This window comes from Vicugna pacos, chromosome 11 (genome assembly GCF_048564905.1).
Source record: "Vicugna pacos chromosome 11, VicPac4, whole genome shotgun sequence".
NCBI lineage: Eukaryota > Metazoa > Chordata > Mammalia > Artiodactyla > Camelidae > Vicugna > Vicugna pacos.
Genome location: NC_132997.1, coordinates 6,868,096 through 6,879,027, shown reverse-complemented (window position 1 = coordinate 6,879,027; position 10,932 = coordinate 6,868,096). Strand labels below are relative to the sequence as shown.

The 10,932-nt window shown below is 49.3% G+C and overlaps 1 pseudogene; it reads left to right on the top strand.

The window, feature by feature from the left end:
- Window positions 1-330: 330 nt before the first annotated feature.
- LOC116279511 (putative serine protease 47) lies at window positions 331-10,731 on the top strand (annotated as a pseudogene).
- The last annotated feature ends 201 nt before the right edge of the window (window positions 10,732-10,932 follow it).

The window sequence follows — 10,932 nt, the reverse complement described above, 5'->3', positions numbered from 1 at the left end:
ATTGTCTTTGCAACTTTTTCACAAATCTAAAGCTACTCTAAAATACAAAACTTCTTTAAATAAAAATAAAGAAATAAAAATGTACTGAAAATCATTGAATTGTCCCTTGTAATAAGTGAACTTCATGGTATATAAATCACACCTCAACAGAGCTGTTTAAACAGTTAATAAGGCCAGAATGGGAGCAGGGCTGGGCTTGGGCAGGGTCAGGGAAGGGTCAGAGCCCAGGCTTAGGGGCCAGACTCAAGGCTGGTTAAGACCAGGATCAGGCCAGGGTCAGGCAGGGGTTAATTGGGGATCAGGCAGGGGTCAGCAAGCTTGATAATGGGCATGAGGGTGTGGATCTTTGAAGTCCAAAGCCAGCCTGTGGCCCTCCTCTGGATGCTGCTGCTTCCCCCAGCCACCCTGGAGCTGTGGGGGTCCTCCAACAGGGACTTGGCCACCCCTGGTCAGGCTCCAGGTGTGAAGAGGCCAGTGAAGAGTGGTGCACTGACTCCTGATGGGCAGTGGTTGGCTCCTGGAGCCTCAGGTGCAACTGGGGCCTCAGGGCGGAGTTGAGACCGGTTACACAAGAGGGCCTCAGTGGGATGCGCTGTGACCAGGGCCTGGGTGACCTGAGTCACTGTATCTCATCTCCTCTCTGTCCTTGCCTCCAAACAGGCAGCCCAGAGATCACCTCAACACAGGTGGGTCACAGGCCCCCACCGTGGAGCCTCTGGGAGGGAACTGCCCCAGGACTTATGTGGGGCTCTGGAATGGGTCAGGTAGCAGGGTCTGGCCCTGAGGCTGGGAGGCTGGCTGGAGGAAAGCACCAGGACTGCTGAATAAGTGGCCCTTAGTCTGGGGCCCAGGGGTCTCACTTCCCTCCCTGAGGCCCTGGGAGCACAAGCCCTAGACCAGGATGCCCACTCTCAGGGGGCCTAGGCACACCCCTGCCCTCCAAGTGTGAGTCCTAGAACAAGGGCTGTCTTCATTAGCCCTCTCCCTCTTTTAGAAATGGAGGGTCCTGGGTCAGAGAAGGGGAGCGACTTTCTTGAGGTCACACAGAACTGCACACTTCTGCCTGTGAACCTATTTCCCTGAGATACTGGGATGAAGTGGAGGGAGCACAAGCACTTAGCAACCATGACCTTAAGCAAGTAATATTGGCAGCCTCTGAGACCTGCAGCTCTTGGATCTGCAGAGTAGGCACTGAGGTGTGCTAAGTGAGGGAAGTAATGACTGTGATGGCCCAGCCCTTCACAGGCTCATGCAGGGATATCCGTCACCATGGAGATGCTGCTGTGTCAGCTGCTGTGGCTGCCCTTGATCCCCCTGCTCCACCCACCAGACCACTGTGGCCTCATCTCCAAAGGCCTTGCTCAGTTGTCCTCTGCTGTCCAGTTCTCAGTGGCAGCCTGTCATTTTGGCTAGGCCTCTGGTTGCTTGGCCTTGGTTTTCCTATCTATGAAGTGGACAGGCCCTCCCTAGTAGTGGCATCTGAGGTACTACCAGTGTCTCTGTCATAGGAGGCAGGGGCATCTCCACAGTGTGCGGGAAACCCAAGGTGATAGGGAATATCTATGGTGACCTGGATGTGGTGGTGGGCCAGTGGCCTTGACAAGCCAGCCTACTATGCCAAACAAGGCTCGCATGTCTGTGGAGCCACCCTCATCAACTCCCACTGGCTGGTTTCTGCTGCCCACTGCTTTCTCAAGTGAGTCCTCCCTCCTAGGGTGCCAACAGAGGTGCTGGCAGGGGAGGGGTTTGCAGGGGAAGGGGAGAACAGCGGTGATGGGCATCCCACAACAGTCTTCTGGGCTTTTCTCTGGGGCAGTCTGTGGTTTTCAAATGCATGTAATCCCTGCCTTTGACCTGTGTACCCTCCACCTGGACTATCCTCCCCACTCACCTGTCTGATCCTCCTCATGCTCTGCCTTCAGCCCTTGTACCTGTCCCCCAACACAGATGCACCCAGGAGACTGATAGTGTTGGTCTTGGCTGCCATGAGGTGTGGACCAACCTCAGACCACAGCTTCTTCTCAGTGTCCCCACATTCCTGGGTATCAGACTCTAGGCAGGAAGTTGGAACTGTGTGTATGGCCAGCAGCTGGGCCATTCTTCTTCTTACTTGTGCAAAACTGAGTTCCCAGAAGGAGCTGTGGTCACTGGTGTGAACTGGGGGAACCCTGCTGCCAGGTTACATAAATGGGAGATAGGGCTCCCTGGGAGAGTGACACAGCTGCTCAGGTGTCTAACTTACTGTTCATCCTGGGCCTGGCTCAGTGTCCAGCTTCTGAACAGATGAAGAGGGTTCTCCAGGGAGCAGGGGCATCACAGCCCAGGTCCAGGAGCTGGAGCTTTGAGAACCTAGAGTCCTGCCAATACCTACTTTGTACCACACTCCATGCATGCTCCTCTGTGGCATTAAGGGTGGCAAGCCCCCACCTCACCATGACTCCATCCTGCCAGAAGAGAAAGCCCAACATGGATGAGAAGGGCAGACCACATAGTGGTGGGGGGAGGTCAGGAGAAGCTCTGTGCTCCAGTTGGTGTGGAGAGGGAGGGGCTTGCTGGAGGGGAGCAAGGGGGAGGGTGTCCGGATGGATGAGCTATGCATGCAACCTCAGGGAGGTGGGATGTTTCACCACTTGTATTCAGGGAACAAGGCAAGGTCCCATTTCCTGTGCTCATTTGCTCATTTAACAAATCTGTTCTAAGTGCTTATAATGTGTGGACAAGCAGCCCTTGGACAGGAAGATGTTTAAAGAAAGGAGGGGTCAGGAAAAGTGTGGGGCCAGAAGGGGGGATGTAGGGAGCCTTCAGAAGGTTGATGTTAGAGCTGGAATTGAACCAGAACTCCTTCTGTGTACAATCAAAAAGGCCTTCATTTGATGACTCCCCCTATTCCACCATCCAGCCCTAAGATTCAATGCTCCTCCAATTCTAGTGTGTGATGGAGAAGCCATATGCTGTGGTTGTAAGTAGAATATCAATTAGCCTCAAGAAAGAAGGGCTCCTTATCATTAGAAATGGGGAGACAAAAGCTGCCTGGCATCATAGGGGGCAGAGGGGCGCAGAGGTTTGTGGGCAGTTAGATGAGGATGCAAAGAAAGATAGCCCACACTCAGATATGATGGTGAAAATACACCCTTCCTCATCCAGAAAAATCTCACATCCTGGAGAACTACCGGGTTTTGTTTGGAAACACCCCAGCTGTACCAGCACACCAGGCACACCCAGAATATATGCATGAGTTGGATTATCATGTACCCAGACTTTGACAAATTTCAACCTTTGGGAATGACATAGCCGTGTTGCAGCTGCTCTTTCCTGTGAATTTCACCTCCTATGTCATCCCCGCCTGCCTCCCAGCTCCTGACATGCAGCTACCCAGTAACACATCCTGCAATATCTGGCTGGGGGGTGTTCAATGAGGAAAGTAAGGGGGCATAAGAGAGGCTGAGGGACAGATGAGGCAGGGAGGAGGAGAAAGGGAGGAGGACAGAGGAGTCCCCAGGCAAAGTGGCCACTGGTCCTTGGCTTGCCGTGCCTCATATCAAAAGGACTGGACTGATGTCCTAGTTGTGAAAGTGTGTGATTCTAAAGATTCAGTGTTCCCTAAGTCCAGATCTCTGAAAATTTGGAAATCTTTGACTTTTGGAATCAAGAATTGGGTTCTTGGAGTCTTTCTGACTATTGACTCTAAGGTTTTAATCAACCATGGATGTGAGTTGACTTGATTCAACTCAGAAGTCTTGATTGGGGACTGGTTTGTTCCAGGCCACCGACACACTGATTTCCCGTTGCTATAGGAGGCTCTTGGGAAAAGTGGAGAGAAAGCACATTTATGACCTCTGACCTCTGAGCCTGCAGGATCAAGTTAGAATTATTATGACTTAAGAGTGTTTGACCTCCCTGAAGCCTGCTTTGCTCTTCTCCCAACCCAGGTCAGCTATCTACTTTGTAGGCTTATTAGGTGAACTGAATAATGCAGGAAAAATTTTGAGTGTTTTAAGATTGAAAAAGGAGAAATATAGGCAAAGACTTGTGAGCAAGAGTCTTTATTAAAGAGAGGACTGCTTATGGTTTGGGGAAATGCTTATGGTGCGTAATTAGGTGGAAAAAGCAAATATATATGTAATTACTTGGTACAGTGTTTCTCAGCAGAAGTCTACAGGCATTTTGGATGGACCCTATCTTCACTGTGTAGGATGTGCCTGCTAGTGTGTCAGTAACTCTCCCTGTCATAGAAGAACCATGTCCCCAGTATTCCCATACCATACATACTCACACACACACAGAAATACTCACAGAAACAGAACACACCACACCCATATCCACAAATACACACAGAGAGACTGCTTCTTCTTTGAGAACAGGGACCTTGTCTTTCTGGTTTTAATATTCCAGTCTGTGCCCTGTACCTGGCACCTGGTAGGTGCTCTACTGCTGCACTTTGGTCCCATCAACCATCATTTCTTGCCTGCACCTCCAGACTGGTCTCCTAGCTCCACCCTGTGTGCTCTGCTTCAGTCTCCACACAGCTGAATGTTTCCTTTAGAGCAGGAGACATTCCAGTTCTCTGCTTACTACCCTCAGTGCCTTCTCATTTATGCTTCAAAAAAAGTCCAGACTCCGTAGCTTTGCTCTGAATAACATTGGCCCCCAATCCTCCCTGCATATCTCCTACTGCATCCCTCGCTTATGCCATCCCAGCCACCAGGTCTCCTTCCTGCTTTGAATATGCTGCAGCCACCCCCACCTCAGGGCCTTCACCGTGGCTGTCAGCTTAGCCTCACTTGCTCTGCTTGCTCATCTTGGTATGACTCATTTCTCGTACATGAACAACTCAGCTCCTACTCTGAGGAGTTTTACTGGATCACATGAGCTAAAATAGGCAACCCCTCATATCACATCTCCCTATTTCCTTTACACCATTTATTAGATCTAAAATAATGCTACTTATTCACTTCACTTACCCGATCTCCCTGAACTGAAAATGTTCTCCTGTGTCACTAGTGTCTAAAAAATACTTAACATGAGGACAGATTAATAAGTGAGTGATTGGATGAGAGGACGGATTGGGGAGGGGTAGGTGGGAAGATGAGTGAGGGTAAGGGAAGATGGGTGGGTGGGTAGGTGGAAGGATAGTGGGTAGAGAGATGGAGTGAGTGGACATATCAGTAGATGGAGGGGAGAATGGAGAGATGGGTCAAAAGATGGGTGGATGGTCAAATGGATGGAAGGGTGAGTGGATGAAGAGGACAAAAGGAAAGCTAGGAAGATAGATGGAGGGATTGGTGGGTGGAAAGAATGTTTAGTGATAGACAAATGGAGAATGGATAGGATGGTTTGTGAAAGGGTAAGTAGGCTGGTGGATGGTTGCTAAGCACCAGTGAAGGGTGTGTGTTGGTGGGATTTGTGGGAGAAAAGAGTTGTGGTCTGTTGCTATGAGAGAGGTAGAGGGAACTGGATGAGACTGGAAAAGTTTGAGAAACTGGAGAGGGCTCCTTAGGCAGAGGTAGAAGAGTGAAACAGTGCTGAGAGCTCAGCTATGCTGAGAAAACCCCACGCTCAGGGGTGAGTGGTGAGCAGTAAAGAATAGTGGGGAGAGTAGAGTGGCTTGTAGCTAAGCTGCAGCACACTTCTCTTACCTCCTCATACTCACGGTGCCTCTGCTCGAACCCTTCCATATCGAGGAGGGAAAGGTGGGCTTCAATGAGAACAAGGTCTGTAATATGTTATATGAACAAAGAGTTGGCAAAGGCAAGAACTACTCTGTGCATGAGGAGATGCTGTGTGCTGGGGACTTCTCGACAGGAAAGGCCATCTGCCAAGTGTGTGAGACCATTTCTGTTCTTCCCTTGCCTGTTCTCAGGTCCTTACTGTTTTGCTGAGGGTGGAGGGTTGGGGGCTGTGTTGCCTCTACTCTCCTTCTGGAGAACCCCCAGTACTTCCTGTTTCCTCCCTCTATGTGTCTTCCCTGGGTTCCATCCCTTGGCAGTGTCCCCCAGGCTACCCCTTCCTAAGCCCTTTGCACCTGCGAGCATCTACTGGCAGGACCCTCAGACAGCATCTATTTTTGAGGCATATTTTAAATTTTTGATTGAAATATAACATACTTACAAAAGAGTATATTCATACTGTTTTCATAGGTGTGTAGTGGATGAATTTTCACACAGTGATGCAACATGTGAGCAACACCCCAAGGCCCCATTCATGTCCCTTTCCTGCCACCAGCACTCAAGGAAAACCACCATCTTCACTTCCAACACCTTAGATTATGAATTTTCTGTAAGTATAATTTATTTCTGTTGTCAGTCTTTCATGGCTTCACATTATATGTGTGAGATTCTTCCCTCCTGTTGCCTGTGGTTATAGTTTGTTCTATCTCATTGCCTTACAGGAGTCTGTTGTAGGCACTGAGTTCTATGTCACTTCTGCTTTTGATGGGTATACAAGTAGTTTGCAAACTTTCTATTTCATTTCACTTCCAAATGTTTCATATTGCATTTCACAGAAGCCCATGAGGAGAACTGTTGGATTAAAAGGTATGTGTATATTCAGCTCTGGCAGATATTACCAAACCTCTTGAAGTGGTTGCCACAGTGCCACTCATTCTAGCAGTGGATGAGAGTTTTTGTCCTCGTCAACACTTAACACTTTCTATCTTTTCTCATTTTGATCTTAATGTGGTTTTATCTTCATTTTCCTTATGACAAATTAAATATATTCTCATATATTTATTTTCATTGGATGTCTTCTTCTATAAAGTTTCCCTTCGATTTCTTTCCCCTCTCATTTTTCTCTTGGGTTGTCTGTCTTTTCCTTTAGGGGCTCTTGGTCTATTTGTATGCTTTTCCATATTCGAGATATGAGTCCACTTTTGCATATATGGATTGTGAAGTTCATGCCCCATGTTATAGGTGGGCAGACAGGCCTGGAGAGGGAAAGTGACAACCTAAACTAAGGCAGAGCAACCTGGGGCTCTGTGCTCAGAGTCCAAACCCACTTCATCCCCCTTGGGCCCAGCCTCCCAAGCTGACATCTTATCTTTTACAAAGATGGCACCATGGAGTGGAGGGGAGAGTGTTAGGCTCCAGAGTTAGAGACACTGCCCTGCAATGTGTCCCTGCCCTGCAACTTCTGGTGGGCTTTTCACATCCTGAGCCTGTGTCCTTATTCACATTGTGGGATTCTGAGGTCTCCTTCATGGCATTGTTGAAAGGATGATATAGTGGTTTGAATAGTGTCCCCTAAATCTGTATCCACTTGCAATCTCAGAATATGACCTTAATTGGAAATAGAGTCTTTGCAGATGTGACTAGATAAAAATCCCAAGATGACACCATTCTGAATTTACTGTGGGTCCTAAATCCAAAGACTTGTGTTCTTATAAGAGGGGGGATAGACACAGAGACACTCAATGTCTTGCTTCTGGCTTCCAGCACTTTGAGAGGATACATTTCTGTTGTTTGTAGTGCCACTCAGTTTGTGTTGATAAGCTGTGTCACTTCAGGAAACCCACACAGGAGGGATGAGATGCACCTGGCCTATGGGAGATCCTTGCTGACAGCAGTTTTTATGATGGCCCAGTGAGCTGCTGAGCCTGAGGAAAGAAGCTTGGCAACCTGCCCTGTTGTTGGGAGGTGGACCTAGGTTTCCTGTTTCCCAGGCCTAACCAATGGGTATGGACTTTCTGACTGTCTGGACTGGCCTGTCCTTCTCACAGAGTCAGCTGCACCCAGATATGAAACAAAGGGTTCAGCCCACAGCTTCCTGAATCCCCATCTGACTGTCACCCTAGACCCCACATCCAGCCTTGTCCTCCATCTGCCTTCCCCTTGCAGAGGTCATGCCAATGGAGCTCAGGGCTGGAGCCCTTGTCTGCTTGCCTGCCAGACATCCACAGTGCCCCTTGACCTCACTCCTCCTCTAGATCTCCCCAGCTTGAGGACACCACTGAGCTAGATGCCTAGGAGTCCCAGCAGATGGCCCCTTCCAGCCTCCCTTAGCCTTTCAGTCACCCCAGGCTACCTGAGAGTTTCCATCTAGATTCATCTTCTACCACATCACCTGTTCTGGCCCCCATCCTCCAACCCAGGGCTCTCTTCTCTCCCCTAAATTGTCCCTCCTTCTGCACAGGGCACCCAGAAACAGGTCTGAGGAGAGAAGGGCCACAGGGACACTCAGTACTCAAACTGTGGTGTAGGACAGACCTGGGTCCAGTAATTAATGTGTTGTTAACTGGGATTGTGGCCTTAGCTCAGTTTCCTCATCCATGAAATGGGGTCACTAACAGCCTCCACTTAATAAGGTTCCTATAAAAATTTGAATACTGTGCCTGGCACTCAGTAGGCACTTAACAAGTGTTGGCTTTCTTTGTCCTGGCCTGGTCTGCCCTCGCCTATCTTAATTGTACCTGTGTTGGGCCTGTCTTAGACAATTCTCTCACTTAAGGTATAATTCACTGGCCTGGCCTGACTCAAGACACACATGCACACAAGTTTATGCACACATATACACAGTTTTCTCTTTCTCTACAGTAGTGCAAACCACAGCTCACTTTGCATGGGATATATTCATGTTGGGTTCCCTCTGTCTTCTGAGAGCTCTCTGTGGGCCAGGAGGCTGTTGGAGCCCTTCCCATCTCCATTTATCATAATATCAGCAACCACATGGCTCATGTGTGTGAATCCTTGAGGCCTGGAGTGGACAAGGACCAAGTCTTCCCCTGGCCTTGTGAAACTACGAGTGAGTACACTGTGGGGAGGGCCGGGGTACTCCAGGCAGGGACCACAGAGGGCAGGAGTGGAGAGGATGATGGGACATTCCCTATTTCCAAAAAGCCTCATGTATGACTTTCTTGGGGCTGCTGAGACCAATCCCCTCAAAGTGGGTTGCTAAAATGAGAGAAATTTATCACTTTAGGTTTCTGGTGGTCAAAAGCCTAAAATCAAGTTGCTGGCCAGGCACGTTCTTTCTGGAGGAGAATGTTTTCTTTTTTCTTCTGGCTTTTTAGAGGCTGCTCACTTTCCTTGGCTCATAGCCCCTTCCTCCTTCCTCAAAGCACATCACTCCAACCTCTGCTCTGTCCTTACATCTCCTTATCTGTCTCTGGCCTCTCAACTCCCTCTTTCCTCATGAGGAACCTTGTGATTACCTTGGTCCCACACAGATAATCCAAGATAAGCTTCCTACTTCAAGATTCCCAACTCCACCACATCTGCAGAGTGTCTTTTGCCAGGTAAGGTGACATAACCACAGGTTCCAGAGATGAGGATGGGCATCTTTGAGGGTTATTTTTGGCTGGCCACACCATACACCCCTCTCTCTCCTTCACGCTGCTGCTTCCCCCACCCCTCCCTCTCAACTAGAGCTTTTGCTCCTTATTTCACTGAGAACATCAAAGGAATCAATCAGGCTAGAGCCCATTCACCTTCCCAGCCCTACAGGTCCTCCCAGCATCCTCCATCTGGCTCATCCCTCTTCTCCTCATCTGCACTTACTGATCCCTCTGCTCCTGCATCAGAAAGTTAGGCTTTTTCCTGTTTAGAGTCTGAGCTCAGGAAATCTTTCTTCCTCCAAACTTCTTGTCCTGTCCCTTTCATGGCTAATTTCCACACACCACATCTAACAATGACAGGCTAGCTGGCTTATTGACAAAAGCACCATAAGGGAGGAGCCTTGTTATTTCACCCCTGTACACGAGGATGGAGGCTGCCCTGGATACTTGATGTGCATGTTGGACAGATGAGTGGAAAAGCAGCAAGCATGGCTGTGGCCCCTGCTCCACTGCCCCTACATCCAAGGATGAGACCCTCCATTTTCCTGATGAAGTGAGAGGATTTTCAACCAGATGGTCCTGCCCTGACAGTATTTCAGGACTCCAGTAATTCCCAACAGCTTTCTGGGGAACCCCTCCTGCTTCCCAAGCAAAGCTGGCTGCTTCTGCCAGGCCTGGGTATGAGTATTTTCTGAGGATGCTCAACCAAGAATTTGAGAGAAAACCAAAGGCCTAAATGAATGAATGAATAAAGGGGAGGACCCAAGTGGGCATATTCTGCTGCAGCTCAGGGTTTTGCAAGAACTGGGGTCTGTAGTGGCCTTACCTTACCAGGCTCCACTCAGACCAGTCCTCTTGGGCCTGTTGGGGCAGCTGTCCCTTCTCAGACTTTTCCTGGACCACCAAGAACTCCCTGGGAGCAAGAGTCCAGGTGTTGTAGATTTAGATCCATGACTGTCCTGAGGGTCACTCAGGAGTTTCCTAAAGCATGACTCCAGTGCCTGCCTTAATGACCTTGATCACAGAGGGAGACTGATGGTTGGACGTTCAAAGAAGCCCACTTGAGTTAGCCTGATGGCAGACACTCATGAGCCTGGCCTTGCTACCTGGTCTTCTCAGATTTGGGTAAGCTACACACACTAACTTCCTTCTCTTTCCTAGGGTGATTCTGGGGGGCCCCTTGTCTGTGACCTCACCAATGCCTGGGTTCTGGTGGGGCTGGCCAGCTGGGGCTTGGACTGCAAGTATCCCATCTACCCCAGTGCCTTCACCAGTGTCTCCTACTTCATTGACTGGATCGATGAGATCCAGAAGCTCACATCTCTCCCTGATACCATGTCTGCTGCTCCTCAGACCCAGTTTCCATACCAACCTCTGCAATCTGCTGCTAACCTGGGCCTGACACAGGCTTTGTGACTCCACAGACCTGTCTTCTACTGCTGTTCATGTTCCAGGCCCCATGACAGGCCCTGTGGTGTCCTGCTAAGCCCCTCTGCTCTTTCCCTCTGCCTCAGACCCCAGTCTCCTTGCTGGAATTTTTCACCCCTTCCTTCCCCCAGCCGCATCAGCTTTCAGAAGTCCCTTCTTGGCTTAATAGTCCAACAGCTGCCACTCCCCAAACCAAGCCTGAAAAACCAAATAAAAACAAATGAAATATTCATCCT